This window comes from Pinus tabuliformis, chromosome 2_2 (genome assembly GCF_031772625.1).
Source record: "Pinus tabuliformis cultivar Carrire ecotype Pingquan chromosome 2_2, CPIR1, whole genome shotgun sequence".
Taxonomy (NCBI): domain Eukaryota; kingdom Viridiplantae; phylum Streptophyta; class Pinopsida; order Pinales; family Pinaceae; genus Pinus; species Pinus tabuliformis.
In genome coordinates this window covers 1,073,045,791-1,073,053,567 of record NC_142300.1, presented here as the reverse complement: position 1 = coordinate 1,073,053,567, position 7,777 = coordinate 1,073,045,791, and the positions used below count along the sequence as shown (strand labels likewise).

Genomic DNA, 7,777 nt, shown 5'->3' with positions numbered 1-7,777 from the left:
ATTAAGAAATTTGTGGACTCTCCCGTGAGATAGTCTCATCAAAATAGAATTTTAAATTTTTAAACATAATTCGTATATATTATTATTATACAATATTATAGATTTATATAAATATAGATTTTAAAATAAAATAATTATTTTAAATTGATAATTTAAATGGTTAAGATAATATTTTAAATATTTTTAAAATTAAGAAATAATTAGCACAATTATATGGTTGAAAAAAACCAATAAATCTTAATGATATACGTCTCATGTTAATATTAATATTTATATAAATACATAATAATAATAATAATATAAAAACAACTATTTTAATAAAAATATTATTATTATTATTCTTGTTATTATTATTATTAATTTAATTACTATTATAATCAATATTATTATTATTATTATTAATTTAATTACTATTATATTCATTTTAAAATTATTGTTATTACTAAATAATAATTATTATTATTATTATTTAATATTGCTATTATTAATAATTAATATTATTATTTTTATTGCTAATTAAATTTAATGATATTTTAATTACTAAATATTAATAATAATTCATTATCAATAATTAATTAATAAATCATAATAATAATTAATTACTTATTATTATTATTATTTATATATATAATTGTTAATTAATGAAATTCAGTGGATTTATTTTTAATCCAAGGAAAAATATTATAAACCCTATAAATAATATTATATCCTACGAATATGAACTTTTAGATTAATAAACTTAAGAGATTGATATTGTAAACCCAAGAAATTTATACTAAAAACCCAAGGGATTATAAATATAAGGAAATAATATTAAACACAATGGATCAATATTATAAGCTCAAGGTATATAAATCCAAAGATAAATATTATAAATCCTAAACCAATCATGGTTTACCATGGTTGATTTTCATATTGAGACAATCTTCGTCACAATGCGATGTTAGACCATAGTTGACCACGATTGATTTTCATATGGTTGACCATGATTTATTTTCATATTGGTTTTCATTGTAACAATGTGACATTGAACCATGGTTGATTTTCATATTGAGAAAATATTTGTCACAATGTGACGTTGGACCATAGTTGACCATGATTATAAACCCAAAGATTAATATGATAAACCCTATGAATAATATTACACCCTAGGGATATGAACCCTTAGATTAATAAACCCAATGGATTGATATTATAAACCCAAGGGATTAATATTAAAAACCCAAGGGAATAATATTAAATCCAAGGGATAAATATTATAAACCCAAGGTATATAAACCCTAAGATAAATATTATAAACCCTAAAATAAACATGGTTGACAATGGTTGACCACGGTTGAATTTCATATTGACACAATATTTGTCACAATGTGACATTGGACTATAGTTGACCATGATTGATTTTCACATTGAGAAAACATTTGTCACATTATGACGTTGGACAATGGTTGGTCATGGTTTACCATGATTTATTTTTATATTGAGACAATCTTTGTCACAATGCGACGTTGGACCATGGTTGACCATGTTTGTCACAATGTGACTTTGGACCAAGAGACAATATTTGTCACAATGTGACCAAGGTTATCGACCATGGTTAACCATGTTTGATTTCCATATTGAGACAATCTTTGTCACAACGTGACATTGGCACATGGTTGATTTTCATATTCAGATGGTCCTTGTCACAATACGACATTAGTTGATTTTCATATCGAGAAAATCTTTGTCACAATGTGACGTTGGACCATGGTTGACCATGATTATAAACCCAATGAATTTATATTAAACCCAAAGATTAATATTATAAACCCTATGAATAATATTATACCTTAGGAATATGAACCCTTAAATTAATAAACCCAAATGATTGATATTATAAACCCAAGGGATTGATATATACTAACACCCCAAGAGATTATAAACCCAAGGGAATAATATTAAACCAAAGGGATAAATATTATAAACCAAAGGTATAAAAAACTTAAGATAAATATCATAAACCCTAATATAAACATGGTAGACCATGGTTTACCATCGTTGATTTTCATACTGAGACAATCTTTGTCACAATGCGATGTTGGACCATGGTTGACCATGGTTGATTTTCATATTCAGGAAAATATTTGGAACAATGTGACATTAGACCATTGTTGACCATGATTGTAAACCCAAGGGATTTATATTAAACACTAGGATTAATATTATAAACCCAATGGATTAATTCTAAAACTCATTGTAAACCCACTGGATTAATATTATAAATGCAAGGTATATAAACCCTAAGATAAATATTATAACCCTAAAATAAACATGGTTGACAGTGGATCATTTTCATATTAAGACAATCTTTGTCACAAAGCAATGTTGGACCATGACTGATGATTGGTTTTCATATCGAGACAATCTTTGTCACATTGTGACGTTGGACCATGGTGGATTTTTCATATTGAGAAAATCTTTGTCACAATGTGCATGGTTGACCATGATTATAAACCCAAGGGATTTATATTAAACTCGAGGATTTGTATTATAAACACTATGAATAATATTACACCCTAGGAAAATGAATCCTGAGATTAATAAACTTAACGGATCAATGTTATAAACCCAAGGGATTAATACTAAAAACCCAAGGGATTATAAAGTCAAGGGATAAACCCAAGAGATTAATATTATAAATCCTAGGTATATAAACCCCAAGATAAAAACTATAAACCGTAAAATAAACATAGTTGTTCATGTTTTACCATGGTTGACCATGTTTTACCATGGTTGATTTTCATATTGAGACAATATTTATCATAATGCGACATTTGACCATGGTTGATTTTCATATTGAGACAATCTTTGTCACAAAGTGATATAGGACCATGGTTGCGCATGGATGACCATCATTATAAACCGAAGGGATTTATATTAAACCTTATGATTAATATTATAAACCTTATGAATAATATTATACTCTAGGAATATGATCCCTTAGATTGATAAACCCAAGGGATTGATATTATAAACTCAAGGGATTATAAACCCAAGGAAATAATGTTAAACCCAAGGGACTATAAATCTAAGGGAATAATATCAACTTGAGGGATAAATATTATAAACCAAAGGTGTATAAACCTTACACAGGGGCTTCACTAGGGGGGAAATACCATACCACATGCATTCATATTGGGGGGTATATATTGAGGGAAAAAGGACATAATATATTGAGCATATAATAGGGGTTAAATGGTTCTTATATTGGTAGGTATAAAAAATGTAGCTCAAAGTTAATGAAAAAACATAAAGGCGTATAAAAAATGTTAATGAAAAACTGGATACTTACCATATCTAGAGAAAGTAGGGGTTTTTTTAATTGATAAGGTTTATTGAGTTAGTATTGGTAGGGGGTTAAATAATGTGATTTTTAGAGGTATTTTCCAATATGTAGTCAAATTAAGGGTTTTTTTTAGTATGTCACAGACTCATGTGATGTGTCATAGGTTCATTGAGTGAAACCCTGTGAAGCCCTAAGATAAATATTATAAACCATAAAATAAGCATGGTTGACCACGACTGATTTTCATATTGACACAATATTTGTCACAATGTGACGTTGGACTATGGTTGACCGTGATTAATTTTCATATTGAGACAACCATTGTCATAATGCGACGTTGGGCAATGGTTGACCATGGTTGATTTTCATATTGAGACAATCTTTTTCACAATGCAACATTGGACCATGGTTGACCATGGATGACCATGGTTGTCACAATGTAACGTTGGACCAAGAGACAATCTTTGTCACAATGTGACCATGGTTGACTATGGTTGATTTCCATATTGAGACAATCTTTGTCACAATGAGGCGTTGGAACATGGTTGAACATGGTTGATTTTCATATTGAAACAATCATTGTCACAATGCGACAATGGTTGATTATCTTATTAAGAAAATATTTGTCACAATGTGACGTTGGACCATGGTTGACCATGATTATAAACCCAATGGATTTATATTGAACCCAAAGATTAATATTATAAACCCTATGAATAATATTATACCCTAGGAATATGAACCCTTAGATTAATAAACCCAAGGGATTGATATTATAAACCCAAGGGATTAATACTAAAAACACAAGGGATTAATACTAAAAACCCAAGGGATTATAAACCCAAAGGAATAATATTAAAACGAAGAGATAAATATTATAAACCCAGGGTATAAAACCTTAAGATAAATACTATAAACCCTAAAATAAACATGGTTGGTCATGGTTTACAATCGTTCATTTTCATATTGAGACAATCTTTATAAACACTGTCATTATAAACCTTAATATTAATATTATAGACCCAAGAGATTATAAACACAGGGGATTGACACTAAACCCTAGGATTAATAATATAAACCTTAGGATCAATACTAAACCATAAGAATATAAACCCTAAGATTAATATTATAAACCCAACTAATTATAAACATTAGAAGGATGATTGTGAAATTGATTAATATTATAAACCCTAATATTATAAATTATAAATCAATATTAATTTTTAATATTATAAAACTAAGATTATAAAACTCTAATATCATAGACTTAGTATTAAACCCTTTGGTTTATAATATTGATCCCTTTGGTTTATAATATTAATCTCAAGGGTTAATAATATTAATCCCTTGGGTTTAATATAACTCACTTGGATTTGTAATATTAACAATCCCCAGGGTTTTTAATCCTTGGGATTTTAATATTAACGCTTGAGTTTTATGTTAATCCCTTAGATTTATAATATTAATTCTTTAATTTTTTAATATTAATTTATTTGGTTTATGAATCCCTTACATTTATAATATTAATAATCCCTTCGATTTATAATATTAATGACAATAATTTATAATATTAATCCATTGAATTTTACCTATCAATCCTTTTCATTCACAATATTTATATTTATCCATTCAAATAACTAATCCCTTCAATTTATACAATTAATAACCTTTAGATTTATTTATAATATTAAAATAAATTAATTATTAAATTATAACATCTATTAAATTAAATTATTACAATAACTTTTATTTAAAAATTATTAACTTAAAACTATATATATATATATATATATATATATATATATTATTTTCTAGAAAATATCACTTAAATTATTCGCGACTTATATCTATATATACTTAAACTATTGACAACATATATCCAAAAATACATATTTATTGTATTAATTTCATCCATCAATTTCATATATATAACATAACATAATATAATATTGATATATTGAATCTCTAATATGAATAATAATATCTATAATATGAGTGATTAATAATATATGTATGATCTTTATAATAATATTTATAATATTATCATTAATATAATTTTATTATTATTTTTTTTCAATGTAAAAAAATTAACCATCAACTTTTATTCCTCGTAATATCAAAATAGTTTTTAGTATTTTTTTGTTTTTGATTTTTTTTTCCACTAAAATGAAATTACACACTCATACCTAAAAGGTGAAATCTAAACTTTATATATTTTAGATTTTTATTTTTAACTATTATTCGAATATAGTATTAAAGAAAAATGATTGGAATTAAAAAAATTCATTTTTAAAATTGTATTAAATAGATTTAATATCTTTAAAAGTTTTAATTATAATTTGACTATACTATCTCAATCTTAACCATTTATATTATAATTTCATTATGTCATCTCAATCTTAACCATTTATACGTTAAATATCTCACTTTCATATCTCTGATTTCAATAATTCTTCTATTAAAAAAAAACAGAGATTATGAAGAAAAATTTAAGTCGTGTTATGTTTTGAGAAATACCAAAGAGCAAACATTTGGAATATATATAATTGGAAAGCAAAAAGAGCAATTATTAAAAAATAATACCAATATTTTAAACCCTGTAAATCTGAAGGATCTAGTTGGGCAGCATCCAAAATGAGAATTTTGAGAGCTACATTGTAAAGTTGTATCGTGGTGTGGTGAATGCAGATATGTATGTGATATAATGGTGTGGTGAGTGTAGCTATGTTTGCACCGGAACGGGGATAAACTTACGGGCAACAAAATATTATATTACATGATCTCTAATTATATTAAAAGAATGAAGTATGATTGGATTTGGAGGTTGAACATTTTAATAACTCCTTTACATTCACAATTTCATAATTTGATACATTTCCAACTTCATAACATTTACATATAAAAAGAAAATTTCTTAAAGAAAAAACATATTAACCTACACCATTCAATATCAAATTAATTAACAGGGTTTCAATCGAATCCTGAGGTGATTAAAGTATTAAACCGTGGATACGGATGGCACATGGTTCTTAACCTTATCATTTAATATGTTGTATGACATGAATTGGCAGTCCCATCTACAAATCTTTCAATGGTGTTTAAATCGTATGGCGCCCTTCCCAAACCCTCGGTTGGCTCACAGCTAGACCCGTAGATTAGGCCACGCGTTAAGCGTAGGGCTGACTTCTAGCAATGCGGATTAATGTGACAGGGATAACACAGATGGGGTCCTTTTGATCGTCGATCTATGGTTGATCCGATGGTGCAAGAAAACTTAGGGTTTTACCTAACTGAATGATGCACCCTCTGGCTGATGGTTAATCATTTTGGCGATTGGGGTTTGGATTCTTGCTGCTCTGCAGTGTCTTACCTCTGTGAATGGCTGAGGGGGTTCAAACTCTTATCACCATGATCTCTGGAGTCCTCCGCCTCTCGACCACTACAGGTAAAATTTCCCTTAGAGTTATTTGTCATTTCCAGCGTTTAATTTTTCGGAAGATGGTTTAAGGGTCATTGTCTGACTGAAATTTGTTGTTCTATTCAAGCATTTTGCCTTTGCGCTCAGAAAATACTCGATTGCTTAGTCTTCAGGGTGGTCGGCCTCATTGAAGTCGTTGTTAACCAAGGTAAATGAAAGTCCTTGTCTCGCGAACGAGTGGTTTCATTGTTTGTATAATGGTATATTTAATCTGAATGAACTGAGTCAGGGTATCACGGTTTCCTTGACAGGATGGCGACTCTACCTTCAAGATTGTTCTTCACCTACATGAACATACTTAATATTTGTTTCTTGTTTAAGGTTCAAGGTTTATTTCCATAGTCTCTGACCAGAGGTCGTGCTTTTTGCAGGTATGCTACCCGCCCTTTGGTTCATTTAAAACGGAGACTGAAAAAGGTCGCGCCCTCACCAGATGCTTCTTCATCATACATAGGTTGGATATACTTCTATCATGAAAATGCATTTAGCTTTTCGTGAGGTTGGGGCCAAGACTCAACCGCCGTTCTCCAGTCTTTGGCTTACTAAGACTAGCTCTAATGGTCAATTTGAAAGAGTGTCAAGGGTTTTTAGCAATGCACATTTAATTCTTAAATGTTCTGTCGTTTTGAATAGAGCTACTAGCTCGAACAACTAGGGCCGGGGAGAATTACTTTTATATTTATTTTTATATTTTCCCTACACGGCCAAGATGCTGTACTATTCTGAACCTATTCGACGGTTAACATATACCGTGTATATCTTTGGTTTCTTTAATGAATTTTCCAGTTTCTATTTTCTAGCTTGCAATTTACATAATCGAATGAAGGTTTTCAATGCTTCTCTGCTCCTATTTTTGTGGTATTCAATTTGAGTAATCATGCTGGCCGACTGGAATTATTGATTATGAAGAGTAGGGTCAGAAACTCTATGATATAGATAGTAACTTCTTCCAGAATTCTGTGGAAAATAAT

At 28.7% G+C, this 7,777-nt stretch overlaps 1 long non-coding RNA gene across 2 annotated transcripts; it reads left to right on the top strand.

Moving 5' to 3' along the window:
- Positions 1 to 6,447: 6,447 nt before the first annotated feature.
- Positions 6,448 to 7,544, top strand: LOC149197108 (uncharacterized). 2 transcript variants are annotated; one of them, XR_016254169.1, is made up of 3 exons: positions 6,448 to 6,773; positions 6,874 to 6,954; positions 7,058 to 7,190. It is a non-coding gene; the product is annotated as an uncharacterized LOC149197108 (long non-coding RNA). The 2 variants fall into 2 exon arrangements; XR_016254170.1 differs by having other exon boundaries at positions 6,456 to 6,773; positions 7,178 to 7,544.
- Positions 7,545 to 7,777: the final 233 nt, after the last annotated feature.